Below are 17,420 nucleotides of genomic sequence, written 5' to 3'. Positions count from 1 at the left end.
ACCTCCAGCTCATCCTTGTGCCAATATTTTATGGATATGTATGCCACTCTGGCATCACATGTGGGGCTTCCAAGTATGCTTTGTTACATCATCATTAAAATATTTTTGCATTCTGCCATAAGTGTATATAGTTGTGTCAAGATATATGTGTGTTGTTTTGGGGTATTTCAGATAGCTGCAGTGTTATGCTCATGTAACTTATTGTTAGCCTCATTCCTGATAACATGTATTTAAGCGTACGTATAGATGATTAAAAGTATTAACCACTGTTATACAGTTAAATGTGTGGTGCTGCTGCCATTATGTCTTTCTTTACTTTTCCTAGGACCATCAGGAATTCAATGTGCAAAGGCTGCAGCAATAGGTAAGTGGACTATGTTTTTTCTGTACTGTATATACATACATTCAAACATATCTGCTATACTGTCCTCTCAGGCTTGCTGTATGAATTTCAGCACTGCTTGTATACCTGTCCACTGCACAGGTTTTTTATGAATGCCAGAGTTTGGTGATCATCTTGCAAGCCTGTATTTCAGCTCATGGTAATTGAATGTCAGAATACTGTGAAGTCAGTAATGATAGCAAACATTAAATTATCTGACAAAGATCCCACATTCGAACTGCAAACCCTTCAGATATGTCATGGCAAAGCAAAACCATTTATTCCATCAGTTGTATATGTTTGTAGGAGCATACTATGTAACATGCCAATATTCCTTAGCCTTTGTACAACCACTATTTATGGCTTTGTCCACACTTCTTACTGTAAGTGGTTAATAAGTTTAAATGTCTGTAATAGTGGTTGCAGTGTAAAGTGCAGCATACTAGTGCAGGTATTAATGTTGTCCTTTTTTTTTAATCACAGGTGAATATGGCAGTAGTTCCGTATCCCCTGCACCACCTGGTATCAGTGTCTCATCAGACTCTGATAATGATAGTCGCCAAAGTGAGGCACATTCAGGGGTTGAGATGCTGAATCTGACAGAAGAGTTGACATCCAGCACCCACACTCAGGATCCCAGTACACAGCCAGCATACACATACCCAGTCCACTGAGGTCACACATATTGGACAGTTGGAGGGAAAGGATAGAGACCAGGGAAGTGTGATTACCATGGCTTCAGTACCTATTGACACTGTCTGTAGCCAAACTGCTTGTGAGTTGCTACACAGGTGGATTGATAGGGGTGCCCATCAGAGGCCTGCTGTCCTTCCACCACTTGGTGCAGGTGTGTCTTCACATGTCACTCAACATATATTTAGGGCCATAATGGAAGCACAGGCATGTTCAAAATGTCACTCCATGAGAATGCTCAGAGTTTTAGATGCGGCACAATTTGACATCCGTGACTGCCTCCACCATGTTTTTGATGCACTGGACCATTTTAATGACATGTATCAATGGAATGTAGCCATGTGGTTGCACACAGCATCTGACACTGAATGCACATCATCTGTACTAGAATGTCTGCTGGGAGGGGAATGTCGACCTCATGGGCATAGGTCATCAACTACATTTGCTGAGAGCCATGGAGCCATGCCCGATCAACCTCACATAGTAGCAGTACATTCATTGTTTCATCAGAGAGTGTGCTGGCCACACCCAGATATAGCAGGCCATGGGGTCATGGTCCTGGCTGTTCCCATGAATGGAGGATATCCAGCAGACATCAGTCACCTTCAAGTAGTAGCACACCATCTGACCTTGGGCATGCAGGTGCCAGTGCAACTTCTGGCAGAGCCATTTCTCATGGTCAGGGTAAGGCAATGAACTTTCACCTCTGTCATGTATGGCTCACAGCTCTCTGACATACAGACATGTAGGGCTAGCAATGAGCTACACTCCAGGTTCAGGACTTACCTTGTAAATGCAGCAGTTGTCACAGTGTTAGTTCAGGGCTGACTCTGTCTGATGCAAGCAGTACACAGCCAATACATGGGAAGGTAAAGGTTGTATGAGATGCCTGGCATCAATATTAATATATGTATGTGAGTAGGAGGAAGATTTTAGGCCACTAGGTGGTGAATGAGTGTGCTATGCATAGTCTCTTTGCCAATGTAAGGGCATACTGAGCAAGCCTATGTCTGCCTACACCCACAGGAGCTGGTGGTACCCTCTCTGACTCCTCTTCTGCCTGTGGCTGTGTTGACCTAGGCATTAGTGGTGAGATGTGTGGCCATTCCCCTAGCTGATCCTGCTGCAGCTGTTTCCTCAGGATTATGTTGTGTAGCATGGCACATATTTTAAATATGTCTATACATATCAATGGATTGTACTGCATGGCTCCCCCAGATGTATCTAGGCACAGGAACTGTGACTTCAGCAGCCCAGACACATGCTCCTTGAAATTTCTGTGTGTGTATTTCTGATGGGTGTTATCAGCCATGGTTCCAGTACATAGCTGGCATTCCCCAGTAAGTGACCCTGTGGAATATCACCCTAGCAGACATCTGGTATAGTTGGGAGGTGTGCCAGATATGTAAGTTGTGGTAACTGCCAGAGTTGCCAGCACACACATTCAAGATGATTCCCTTTGTATTACACACAACTTGGCAGCTGATAGAGTGGTAGCCCTTTCTGTTAATGTAGAGCATACTCTGTTCCCCACGTAGTGCCTTAATTTCTACAAGAGTGCAATCTATGGCACCCAGTACTTCAGGGTAGTGTGGTACCTTTGCATCCAGGAATTGGTGGAGAATCCTGTATGCTGATGCCTGTGACTCCCTCCAGCATGTCCCCTGCTGGTCTCTGAAAGGATGGGATGGATTCCCCTTGGTTGGCTCTAGCTCTGTGTGTGTGTGGCCCAATCTACCCTGTAGCGGTCTACAATATCCATGTCATGTAGGTTGAGAAAAGTTAAACAGGGCCTAAAAACTATTCTCCTTTTCAGCCTAGGCCTATTGGAGGCAGCAGCCACAGCAGCATTGGCTTCAGCCAGTAGCACATGCAAATTGATTAAAGCAGCACCAGCCGCTAACATTCTGTCTGTGTAGACTTTCCATGTCTGTACTGCAAATGTTTTACTGTCCACAGGAAAAACCAGCATGGAGTCTACATGGATGCTTTACAACTTGTTGAATAGCTCTACCATGTTGGATTGGTTTGATTATCATGCAATTCATCTGCTTATGCTTTAATTAGCATCTATGAAACACAGAGAAAGATAGATCCAATTCATTAAAAATCTATACCATATAAAAGGCAGCCATGTAGCTAGCCAAACTGATGGTGAGTAGAGTTGTATGTGTTTAACAGACTGCAAAAATATTACTTCAAAAACAGGAAAGGTCCGCTGGCTATACCATAAAGGGATAATCCTCACCAGAAAATCCACCGATTGTGGAAAAATTGTAACCAAACACTCCAAGGCTATAAACAAACTTCAGAACCACTCGCCAGGAACAATTAGAAAAAATATTTAATCCAAACGTAGCAGTTAAAACACAACAGAGTCGGGACTGCAAAAATACTTTTTCTTCAGGATATATATGTAGGGAGGAGTACTGAACTTCAGCAGGTATGCTCCCATTGTGTCACCTACATACTGCATATGCTGGAATGTATTTAAGAATGATGTGAGCCAAAGGCTTTTACACTTTTAGCTGTATGCATTAGTTAGACATGTACTGATGGCATGGGCATGTTTTTCAAGGGGTACACATGATTGCTAATTCATGAAAATGGAATGCTGTGTGATAAATATGTACACATGTTTCAAGGACAGGTCTTCTGATAGCACTTTTATCATTTCAGAGATGGGTCATTTAATTGTTATTTTGTGGGGTTGGGAGCAAAATGAGTTACTGTTGTGGTACAGACAAGAATGGATTGTCCTTTTCTGGGGGGAGTAAAAGCGAGTTACTGTTATGGCACAAACAAAGATATGTGGCTCTTGTTACTCTTCCTGCTTTGCATCCTGCCTGTGGTTAATATTTAACATCTCTGGACTGCTTTATGTTTCTCCAGAGAGTAATACTGACTGCCTACCTTTTCTGTTTTATCTGGAACAGTTATTTTGTAGTTATGTGATACTTATGTGTATTACACTTCTTTTGTCTTTTAGGAGTGTCAATCCACAGATACCCCCCCCCCCATTCACTGATGCTGAAAACCAGGCAATTGTTGATGGGTTTAGGCAACATAGTGCTTTTCCACTTGGGGGTTTTCTCACTGATACCTGTGTGTGTGATTGTGTCAAAATCCGAATATAAACCACAATAGGCAGTATGCAGTGTCTTACCTTCATCCAGGCATATCTCATGGAATCAATGTGCTGTAACAACATCACAGATAATATCTGGCATGATCCAGCACATATGTCTTCTTGATATGGTGGAATACACAGCTCAACACACCCTCCACATGGCCTATGTTCCCATACAAGGGTGTACATCAACATGCATCCACCTGAGTTGGGGGATAGTACATGATACATGCATGTATAGAGACATCCTAACTCTCCTCAACTGTGAGGTAGACCAACATGTCATCATGGACCTCTTCTGCATGTCCTCTAGTAATATTCCAAGTCTGTGCAACAATCCTGTGTGAGTTGTTATTGCTATAGCAAGTCAGTTACATTTGATAGATGTCATCAAAGAGGTCATTCAGGGCATGCATGATGACAACAGTATCATCTTATAGAACTTTAACAGGTCAAGGCATTTGACAAGAAGCCACACTGAGGTACTGAATCAAAGCTGTCATATGTGGCCATAAACAGCTATATCACCAAATAGGTAGACCAGTGTATCACATACATGGCATCTCACTATGTCAAAATGAGTGACGTGACATATATCTCAGATCCAGTGATCAGGATGGTACATCAGGGGTGTCTGCTAGGCCCATTCCTGCCCATTAGTTAACTGATGACATCACAGATGACATACACATGCCGTGTCCAAATAGCTGCCTGAAGGACTACAACTTGTGGGAAATCATTAACTCCAACTGTGATATTAGTATAATACAGAAAGTATCAACATGTACCAGACACTACAGCCACAGCCATGACAACACCTGCATTGACGAGACACATGGAAGGATTTGTTGAATCGGGAAACAGACAAAAATCTCAAGTATAATGTGGACATCATACCCTATAATCAGACCAATAGGTATGTGACCTGTGTCCTGAGGTAAAAGGTAAGTGGTACATCTACCAGCATGTGGTCATAGTGCTGACTATTCCCTTGAATGTAATACAACTACTGGGTATGTGAAGGACATGTACATCAGAGGCCATAATAACTTCATGGTTCCCAGCCTTCATCACACCAATAACTGTGTACAATGCACCCTTCTTCATGTACCTCTCTACACATCTTACAGTGATGTGTAACTGAAGTTTACCACCTTTGTCACAGTGCACTGTCACACAGCTTATTGGCCATATCTAGCTATTTTTTTCTGTGGAATATACATGACTGTCTGATGGTGTGGAACACCAATCAAGTTGTTACACCAGATGCATGTGTGCCACCTGTTCAGCTTATGCACCCACTGCATGCATAGGTGTTTGACAAAATTAATGACATGTATATGATTCGTGACATTGTGGATTATGCCATAGATCTATGCCATGCACACAAGGCAGCTAGCCTGTATTGCTCATACTGTCACATACAGATATAGCAGTGTCCCTCCTAAAACCTCTTGCAAATATTACAGTGCCAGGACAGTGTACATGGTTACCGCATAGAGTGTGGATGTATCATAATCAGTGGGTGCATAAGCTGTCCATACAGCCTACCTCGATCTGGCTAAGGCCTTTGATACAATACCCCACTCGGGTATCATTGAAAAACTCATCAGCTTAAATGTTAACCCATACATCACAAGATGGGTTGCAAACTGGCTGAGTGACAGAACCCACAGGGTCAGAGTTGCTGGCGCCATGTCAGACTCAAAGCCTGTCACAAGTGGTGTCCCACAGGGCTCAGTCCTGGGCCCACTCTTGTTTGGCATCTACTTTTCCGAAGTACAAGCAAACACAGGAGGGTTATGGCTGACAAAGTTTGCAGATGACTGCAAACTGGGCGCCATAGTAGAAAACACATCTGACACAGATATCCTTCAGAAGGGTCTCACAGAAACGGATAACTGGTGCCAGAGCCATGGCCTGAAGTTAAATGCCAAAAAATGCATAGTCATACCCTTTGGGAAAAACAAGGTTACCCCTAGCTACCAAATAGGTGGCAATTCACTGAGCACAGAAGAAGTTATCAGGGACCTGGGGACCCAGGTTGATAGTAGTCTGTCATTCGACACCCATGTAGCTAAAGTAGTTAGGAAGACCTTCTACATTGCCCACCTTATCATGAAGGGATTCTCATCTAGATCAAGGGAGGTCATAGTCTCCCTTTACTCATCACTCATCAGACCAATGATTGAGTACAATGCCCCATTCGGGATATATCTGACCCGACACTTGCAGCAGCTGGAGAGGCCACAAAAGTTCCTCACCAAAAGGATAAAGGGTCTCAAAATCTGTCCTATGCTGCCCGACTGAAAGAACTCCAGCTCTATTCAGTCGCTTACCGCTTGCTCAGAGGTGACCTTTGCCTAACATACAAGGCCATGTCAAACCCAGATTTGATGAATATGCTTCACCTCAAAAAATCTAGATCCATCAGAGCCACAAGGGCGGGAGACTTAAACCTCGACACGGCTATTAATAGGACGTGCTGGAGGGATAGATTCATCACCCAAAGACTCCCTATGCTGTGGAACAAAATCCCAGTACATGTGAGGCAGAGCACCTCGCTGGCCTTGTTCAAGAGAAATCTTGACCAATGGATGGGAGATCGCAGATATACCCCAGGGATTACCTCAGTGTCACTGCTCGACAGAGGCACAGCAAAATAATGGGTATAGTTCCCCATACTAAAGGGGTGGCGTAAGCCACAAAACGATGGGCTAGGCTTGTAAATGCCCTCGGGCAGATAGCCTAGTATGAACCTATGAACCTATGAACTATGAACCTATAATAGTTCTCAAGTGTGTGTGCAGGCTCATCTGTTATCACTCCACATCACATATGTTATGTCAGAGGCATGGGATTAGTGGTAGTATTATTCTGATATTGTCCATGATTGTGGTTGGTTCTTGTAATGTTTGCCATGATCCTTTACCTGTGGCCACCTTGCTGGAGACCTCTGCTGAAAGTACACTCATATTTAGGTATATCAGTTTGCACAGCTTCCCAGTATGCACCCTACCACAATTGTATGTCAGATCCCTGATAGAGGTCCTCTGCATTATTCATGTAAGGATGCTTATCTCACACACACACACATCCACTCCATTGTTATGTCACCTTGTGTGACAGGCACAGACAACAGATTTTCACTGTACAGTCAGAACGGTACCATATAGATATGTGCTTGGTGTTGCTGCTACAACCATCTTCCATTGCCACACCCTTCTTTGATATACATGAGGGAGTTTCATCTGTATTCTTTCTCTGTGTTCATTCCTACAATTCATCTGTGTGCCCCTATTCAATATACACACTTCCGCTGAGTGCTCATTTTACATGGCAGTACAGATCATTAACACAGTTACAGAACAGAATACCAGGAATGGAATATCACAATACTCTGCACTGTAGGTACACTGTCCTGTACTGTGTTTGGACAATTTACTTCACATTCATACCTCTCAACTGTCTATATATTTCCCTGGATGTCCAAATGTTTTCCTTATCTAATATGTGTCTTTCTGCCATATCACTGGGATGATCTCTGGATTGATGTGACTCAGTAATACATACATTTATTTGAATGCATACCTCTCAACTGTCCTGATCTGTACAGAATGTAAAATATTTTGTCTCATATTTGTGATCTTTTCCTCATAACATTTTTTCCTGGTGAATTACTGGTATGTCATTGCAGAATGCAGTCAGAAACTGATGACTGACATTTAAGTTTCAAACTTCATTCTCTTCAGAAAGTTCATGCTAATGTACAACCTATATATTCTATCTACTTCCCAAGTTTGGAAGTGCAATATTAAAAATCTGTCCCTTTTTCTGGCCCTTTGTCCACCCATTTTATGGCTTTGTCTACATTTCTTGCTCTAAGAGGTTGAGACTGTTACATTCCTATGTGACATCTATGTCAAATATGTCCCTATTACTAGTTATTTGTCCTGTCATTAAGTTGGCCTCTGTGCAGATGTTTTGCACTAACAAAATGACAGCTATTTGTAAAGCCCTGGTGATCACTGTGGAATTCCATGGAAATCCATGCACTGTAGGTGCACTACCTTATATGGAATTGCTGTCTACATTTATTTAGAAGGTTTTGCAGCCAGCAACACTGTTGTGAGCCATGGAAGCTAGCTGAGGTGCACCACACCTACTAATATGCATTGCATCCTGCTGCATGCCACACAGTGTGGCACTAACATGTAAACTCTGTGTAGGATCTACAAAAAGCCTACAAGGGTTGGGAGGGTGGCCTAATGGTTAAGGTGTTTGCCTTACAAACACAAGGTGCAGGGTTTGAGTCTCGCAAGGGATAACTGGCTAAGCTTAAAATGGCTCACAAGGGCAGTTAGCTTAGTACTAAAACTAAACTAAACTATGAACTATGAACTTAGTTTATTGTATCCCAAGCCTTGTGTTTTCTCCCTTAGAACAAAGTTACTTTTTTCTGGTAGTTGGAAGAGAGGAATAAGGCTGAGAACTGTGGCTTCTGTGGTTAAGTGTTTGAGTTCCTTAGCCCCATTTGTCTTCTGTATGAACTTGAGCAAGTCACTTAGCAGGCATTTCTCCTGGGTCATCACTGAAAAGGGAATTATATCCAGCTAGCCTACCTGTTTTACAAATAGGTATTATTATTAAGTCATTCAAATTTTACTATTCTCTGTATTCACTAGGGGTTGCACCTTCATTTTCTACAAACCTCAGTTATTTCCTGGATTTTTAAAATGGTTTCATGAGGAAGGTTTCATAGATAAACAAGTTAAAGATATTTTGTCTGTTCCATTTCCAATGGCTGGAGTTTTTTTCGGCATTCGAAAACCTTGTAAAGATTTAAACAGCACTCCATTATGTCCAATAGTATCAGCAACAGCTTCAAATAGAGAAGCTATGGTCATTTATGTTAAGCAAAAAATGAAATCTGTGGTAAAATCAATAAAAGTTCTTTGGTCTCTATTTTGTGGGCTATACACACAAATTAAAGGGCATAGTCACTGTGACTGAAGATTGGTTAGGTAAAAGTGACATTTCCAGTCTGTATACAGTGCTTTCTAATGATTTAATGTTATTATGGTTCAAAGACTATCTTACAGAATATAATGAATATACCATGACAGAAGTTGATTTTATTACTTCTTGTTTAGAACTGATTTTGGAGTATAATTATTTTTATTCAAAAATGATTATTATCAAAAAAATACAAGCTGTGGCAATAGGGGCATTAATGTCCCCTAGTTATGCCAATATTGCTTTAGGTAACTAGAATGAATTATATTTGTACAATAATATTTTTTACATTTCTTGGTAATGTTCTTTTCTGTGAGATCAGGTGAAGAAAACTTGTAAAAGTTTTAGAAATATTTAACTCCATTGCATCCTTTCTAAAGTTTAACTTTTTTTCTAGTAAATGCAGTGCGATTTTTTTAGATATAAAGTTAGAAAAATGTTAGGACAGTGAAAGGATTTTCACATACATCTATTATTAAGGAAAGAGGTAGCAAGTAATAGTTATTTACAGTTTATAGTATGCATCCTTTCTACCAAAAAGAGTGTATTGTTAAGGAGCAGTTAAAAAGAGGTAGTATGTTGCGTGGTGCAGACAAAGATTTTCTGAAGAGCTGTCATCTTTAAAGTTAACATTTTTTAGAGAACTTACCCAGCACAGCTAATGACTAAATTGAGTGATTAAGGTTTATGATAAGAGAAAAAAAAAGAATTTAAGCTCCTTAATAGTCTAGAGGAGATACATAAGGAAAAGACAGAGGTGGATGAAGGTTATATCATAAGGATGGTCCTAAGTTAGAATCTGGATACATCTGAAATCAAGAATATCATTAGTAACAATTTTCTGATTCTGGTGGACACCCCTTTGTTAAACAGGTAGTAGGTGAAGCTCCAGTTTTCATCATTTAAATTTCACAACTAAGCCCTCAGTGGTGACAGATCAGTGAAGCAAGAGATGGTTGGTTTAATGTATATATTGAAATATTGGCTAGAGCCTCGTGTAAACAATAGAAGTAAATGCCTAAACAACTTAACTGTAGATAAACTTAAACTGAAAAGCCATTTAAGAAAACTGGTATTCCTGACTAAACCTAAGTCTTCTGAACAGTTAATTGTTTTTAGTCCTGTTTTTAGTCCTGCCCCATTAGCCAGATGAACCTGGTTTGCAAGGCCATGGAATGTATCATCTTGGAGCTTATAAACAAAGACATAGGTAACCTCCAAACCCTGGACCCCACTCAGTTTGGGTTTGTAAAAGGTAGAGCATGTCTACTAAACTTGATTGACTTCTTTGAAGCAGTCACTAGAGCCGTAGATGAGGGCAACGTAGTGCACACAGCCTATCTTAACCTTGCCAATGCTTTCGATACCATCCCCCAATCTGGAATTATAGATAAACTCACTAAACTGGGCATAGATCCCTATGTCACAAGATGGGTGGACACAATCCTTCAGCACTACGAATGTCACCAAGTAAGTACAAGCAGGCAAATCTTCCCGAAACAGATTTTATTGCAGCAATAAAGGTTCTTCAAAATACATTAACGATAGCAGCACCCACAATACGTTTTCGTCACTTACTTCATCAGATAATATGACAAAACACCAACAGTCTTATATACCCACACCTAATTCAAGCCAACCAATAAAAACATCTTGTATATTAAAATATTATGTTCTACAATTTTATCTAAATAAATATACCATATCATTATTTAATATATACATCATAAATAACCTATATCAATCTATCTATACTATAAAAATAAATTTAAATTTATAAAACATAATCATATACTGTTATACATGCATAAATAAATAAAATATCTTTATTACTTTAAAATAGCTCCCTCTAGTGGTAATATAAATAATTAACTTAAAAGACTGAATGAACTAATAATAAAATACTATTGTTGTTTAATATAAATAAAATCATATACTTGATGTTATTTTGCATGTTTGTATGCTGTTGCTTAATTTAAGAACTGGGGCTAGGGAAACTGCATCATTTAAACCAGGGAATCTACTGGCCTCTAAATAAATTTGCCAGTATAATTCCCTGTACTCAATCTTGGTTTCCCACATACCACCCCTCACATCTTTAGGAATTTCTTCAAGTATAAAAAACTCATAGTTCACGCTGTCACATTGTATACTGTGTTTATATAAAGTGTTATTAATATTCTGTGTACGTATAGCATTTAAATGTTCGTATATTCTCCTTTTTATTTTTCTCTCTGTTTTACCTATGTAAAATGCTTGACACGTACACAAAGCTAAGTATATTACACCCTTGCTTTCACAATTGCTGTATTGTTTCACTGTAATAACCTTGTTTCTGGAAGTTAAACTAATAGACTCTTTATTGTATATATAGGGACATTGGGTGCATCTACCACATTTAAAAGTCCCCAGTCTACATTTTTTTGTAGTTCTCTTATTTTTATGTTGACTTTCCAATATGGCTTTGATATTAAACCCTCTCCTGTAGACACACTTAAAAGGTGTATCAAAATTCAACTTTAAATCTGTCAATTTGCTAAACTTGTTCGATTCCTTTTCAATGACTTGACAAATAATTTTGGAATCACCACTATAATCAGTAATAAATGCTGAACAAAATATATCTTCTCTGTCGTCACTTTCTATTTTATATTTTATCATTATGTATGCCCCCCATATTTAGTTCTTTAACACCTAAAATAGGTGCAAATCTATTCTTTCTTTCTTGTATAACTTCATTTTTAATTTGAATAATCAAAGGGCCTGGACAACCTCTCTCAGTAAACATATTACTTAAGTTGTTACATTCCTTCATAAATTCTTCCTCATTTGAGGTCATCCTTCTTATTCTTACAAACTGGCCCTTGATTATACCTTTTTTCTGATAATAGGGATGAGCACTATTAAAGTGTAGAATGGAATTAGAATAAGTTTGCTTTCTAAACACTTTTGAATTGTATTTGTTCTCTTTCTTATATATGGTGACATCTAAATAATCTATTTCCCTATGTCCTATATTGTATGTAAATCTCAGAAATTCAGTGGACTCGGTTATGTATTGGTAGAATTCCAAAAATAACTGGAATGTTCCTTTCCAAAAAATAACAATGTCATCCAAAAATCTCTATATTTACTATTTAAAATATATTTCTTTTCCCACATAAGTAGCACCAAATTTGCATACATAGAGGCACATCTAGCACCCATGACCACACCACTAACCTGTTGATAAAATTCTCCTTGAAAAAAAAATAAAATTATTCTCTAGTACTAATTCCATAAGTGTAAAACAAATATGGGTTTCATCATTACTCAAGCACGCTACTTCTCTCAAATATTCCTCCATCCATTCTGTTCCTATATTGTGAGGAATAGATCCAAACAAATCTACTATATCAATAGTAACAAACATTACATCTTCATTGTATATTTCTTGAGTAATGTTTCTCAAAAAATCTCAAGAATCCTTTAAGATAATTTCATTTTCCATGACCAGGCCTTTTAATTTTGTATCTAGATATTTTGCTAAAAAAGTAGTAGCTGAACCTTCAGCTGCTACTATAGGTCTGAGGGGTGGATCATGAATATTCTTATGAATTTTCGGTATTCCAAAAATTGATGGAACCCTTGGCTGAGGATTATATAAAAATTCAAATATTTTTTTATCAATGAAACCCTCTAGCAATAAATCATTTAATGTCATATATATCTTTTTATATGCTATATTAATATGGTTGTTAGATACCTCTCTATATTTCGTATCATCATGCAAATGTTCTAGCATCTTAGCCTCATACATAATGTTATTCATGATAACTATCCCCCCTCCCTTGTCTGGCCTCATAACTCTCACTTGTTTGTTTTCTTTTAACTCCTGTAACATATCTTTCTCACTGTGTGTCAAATTTGGAGGACATCTGTGCTTGTTCAAATAGTTCCTTAACTCATGTTCAATATTAATTTCCAGGTTTCTTAATTGGGGGTGTAATAATGGTGGGTTAAAGACACTTGCCCTTTGTAATCTGGTACCTGTATTGGTTCCTGTGCCTTTCCCTTCAAATACTAGCTGAAAATTGATTTTTCTCAAATACATTTTTAAATCAATTAAGGTCCTAATAATGTCACATTTTTGGGATGGTACAAAATTTATGCCTTTAGATAATAACAAAAAGTGATTTTTATTTATTTCTATTTCACTAAAGTTAAATATATGAAACCCCTGATATGTGTACTTAAAGTCTTCTTGTGTAATGTTATTTTCTTCCAACAATGTTTCATCTAAAATCCCTATGTCACAAGATGGGTGGACAACTGGCTCACTGACAGAACCCACACAGTAAAAGTAGCCGACTCCAGGTCTGAATTCAGACCGGTGGCGAGTAGTGTATCATAGGGTTCAGTCCTGGGTCCTCTCTTGTTTGGCATCTACTTCTCTGAAGTGCAGGCCAATGCAGAAGGTCTTTGGCTAACAAAGTTCACAGATGACTGCAAACTGGGAGCCATAATAGAATCACCTAATGATGTAGAAATTCTACAAAAGGGCCTCACAGAGACAGATGCTTGGTGTCAAATTCATGGCCTCAAGCTCAATGCCAAGAAGGGCATTGTCATCCTCTTTGGGAAAACATCTGTACCCACGAACTACCACATAGGTGGTAGCTCAATAAACACTGAATGTGTGATAAGAGACCTCAGGACACAGATGGACATTAGTATCTCCTTTGATAACCACATCGCGACAGTAGTCAGGAAATCCTTCTACATGACACACCTCATCACAAAAGGGTTCCCCTCTAGAAAAAAGGAAGTCATTGTTCCTCTCTACTCATCCCTCATCAGACCTATTATAGAATACAATGCCCCATTTGGCATGTATCTCTCAAGACACCTACAACAATTGGAAAGGCCACAAAAATACCTCACTAAGAGGATTACCGGCCTCAAACAGATGCCATACACAGACCGTCTCAAAAAACTCCAGCTCTACTCCATCACATTTCACCTACTCAAAGGCGATCTCTGCCTAACATATACAGCTATGTCAAATCCAGAGCGGTTGGACATGCTACATTTAAAGAAATCCCAATATCTCTGAACCACATGGTCCAGGGACAGACCTAAACCTTGTCACCACAATAAACAGAATATGCTGGACCTATAGATTCCTGTCCCAGAGACTTCCCATACTCTGGAACAAACTACCCATTCATGTCAAGCAAAGCTCCTCATTAGCCCTCTTTAAGAAAAATCTTGATGTCTGGATGGGAAATAGAAAATTCACTGCAGGGATCACTTCTTTGGCACTGCTTGACAGGGGCACATGAAAATAATTTTCTTCAGTGGTGAAAGTCAGCGAACATTTTTGGCTAGGCTTATATAGACCCCAGGGCCATTAGCCTAGTACCTACCTAGGAATCTATGAACCAAAGTAATTTTGGTAAAATGTTTGTTGCTAAGTGATACTAAAACCTGCATGCACTAATGACTAATAATAAGATATCAACTAAGTATGTTTTTTTTTGCCTGCAAACAAGAAAAAATGTCACCATCTGAGCTGATTTTTTTATTTATGCTAAAAAAGGCACATAGCAAAATACTGCATTACTAATAAAAGCAATACTGAGCCTTAAAAAGTAGTCAACATGCATTACTTAAAGGCATGCCTACGGAATTCAATAGTGATGTACTTTTAGCTAATTAAATTATGAAGCCTGCTTTTTGCCACTGTGCAATATTTCTGTAAACATAAAACAACTACTGAGCAAAAAAATTAAGTGATATGTGTGTACAGAGGCACAAAGGGGTACCCTATACCACATGCATAAATAGAAACACTTTTAGGCAAAGTGTTAAACACAGTAGTTCTAATGCATTATTTAAAACATGACGTGATAATTACCCAATACTTACCCCATTACAATACTCTAAGTATGTCAGCACTGTGGTAAAAAGGGATTAAGCCCTAAATATGACCCAGGTCACCTAGGTTTGGCTAGTGTCAAAGGTGTCTGAGGTGCTGGGAGGGAGGAATGGACATGCCTGACTAATCTAACAGTGCTGAGGGTCATATGAGATAAAGACTTCTGAAACTGGTAAGCATACCACCAATTTTGTTCTTGTATCTGCTATGTATATGTTAGTTGGATCTACCTTTACTATAGGGTGTGTTACAAAAGGAAATAGAGTTTCAAAATTTTCTAAATCTGAAACAGGAAGGCAAGAGAGAGAAGGAGAAGAGTTAACGATCCATAACAACTAATAATGAACACCTGCCTTTAGGAATAAATCACGGCTACAATCTCGAGCCATATTCATAAGAAGCAAATTAGAAAGGTTTGACACTACTAAGGTAGAGCACTATTTGTTGAGAAAGCTGACCTTGATAATGTCTGGAAACTGTTATGCACATTGTTTTTTTATGGTGTATGTAGCCAGTTTATGGCTTGATAGTTAAAATTACCTGAAATGATTATGTTAGGTTTAATAGTTAGGGATTCTATTTTCTTCAGGAAGGTTGTATGGGCTGAATGCATCGTGTGTGGGGTTCTGTAACTTGTCGTAATATGTAGGATGCATCAGCAGTATAGCTAACGCAGGGCATGTTGTGCCTCAGCTGAAAAGTATTAAGCGGGATGATTAGCTGTTCATCAACCTGATCACTCTTTAGTGCAATACTACCTTTTAAAAGTCTGTATTGCACTTGCAGTCAAACATGAGCTCTGTAGCACTCCATGCAGTCTAAACTGTAGTAACAGCTGAAAAGTGAAAAAAAAATTGTTTTTTAAACTAAAATCTAAGTGTTCTAGCTCTCTGTGTGGGCAGCATGTAATCTGTACCAACTGTTTGATGCATTTGTAACAAGTAGTTTGCTACAGTTTAAAAGAGAAACTTTTTTTCTTCCTTTTTTGAAGTAAAACCTGGGTGCCGTAATGTTCCATGCAGGCAGGGTATAGACTGTAGCAATCTAAAAGAAAAAAATATATATTTTTTTAATTAAAGTTTGAGGAAGGAGGGTCATGGGCATGACCTGAATGAATGGGGCAAGAGGGAGAGGGGCTGCACATAGAATTGCTCTTCAGCTGATGAGTTGGAGGTTGCAGATTAGGCACTGTAGTACTGTCTGCAGGAAGTCTCTCAAGTTCCAGAGGGGGTGAGGTGCTAGCCTGTGGACCACCCCTAGGTACTGACTGAGCCAGCTATGCTTCTGGGGTGGATAAGGTAGCAGTTACTAGGATACAAAAGAGTTCTGGATCATTATTTTGATGAATTAAAGTTGTTAAAATTAGCTTTGAATAAAAGCAGCTATATTCTGACTAGAAACATAGCCACCTTTTCTAGAAGGTCTAAATATAAAGGAGACAATAAAATAAGCTAGAGAAGGAGTGTTGTCACTACACTGGAGCCATTCTTCTGTGAGTATAGGCATTAAAAGCTGATAGAAATGGAACCATATCAGTACACTGGAGCCATTCTTCTGTGAGTATAGGCATTAAAAGCTGATAGAAATGGAACCTTATCAGTACACTGGAGCCATTCTTCTGTGAGTATAGGCATTAAAACCTGATAGAAATGGAACCTTATCAGTACACTGGAGCCATTTTCTCTCATGTGTGTTATAGCACTGAAGGTCATTCACTCATATAACGACCAGATTGTATGCATATTTAGAGTGAACAGATCTCAAAGTCTTTGTGATATGGTGAATTCTGAAACCTGATAATCAGCTGACCATCACTGTATCTTTGCTTAGCCTAGTGAATGGTATATCTCTAGATCTAACTATGTTCTCTCCTTTCACAAGGCCATTATCATGTGTGACAGTTGGTTCCAGTTGCTTTAGGAGTGTCTGCATACTTTTGTAGCATGTTTTGGTGGGTGAGATTTTATTGTACTACTGAGGTCTAGGCACATACCTCTGTGTGTGTAGGTTTAATGTTAGAAGGGTGATGTGGTGATGTAGGAGTAAACTGAGCACTGTTAGCCTGGGTACATGACGGACATGAGGGTTTTACATCCAGTTGAAATATGCATGTACACATCCCACAAGAGGATTGTGTGTCTGGTAACAGTAAGGGCTTATGTGTGAGAATGAAACAGTCCATACAGTGACTCAAGGTGCCTAATGCAAGTAGTCTCACAGCAGAAGTGGTACAGTTAGACTGTGGTACCATGGTGTTCGGAATACAGATGGGGCGATCA

The sequence above is a fragment of the Protopterus annectens genome, chromosome 1.part1 (genome assembly GCF_019279795.1).
Source record: "Protopterus annectens isolate FY-2018-M chromosome 1.part1, PAN1.0, whole genome shotgun sequence".
In the NCBI taxonomy this organism is placed as follows: Eukaryota; Metazoa; Chordata; order Ceratodontiformes; family Protopteridae; genus Protopterus; species Protopterus annectens.
Note: the sequence above shows the minus strand (reverse complement) of the source record.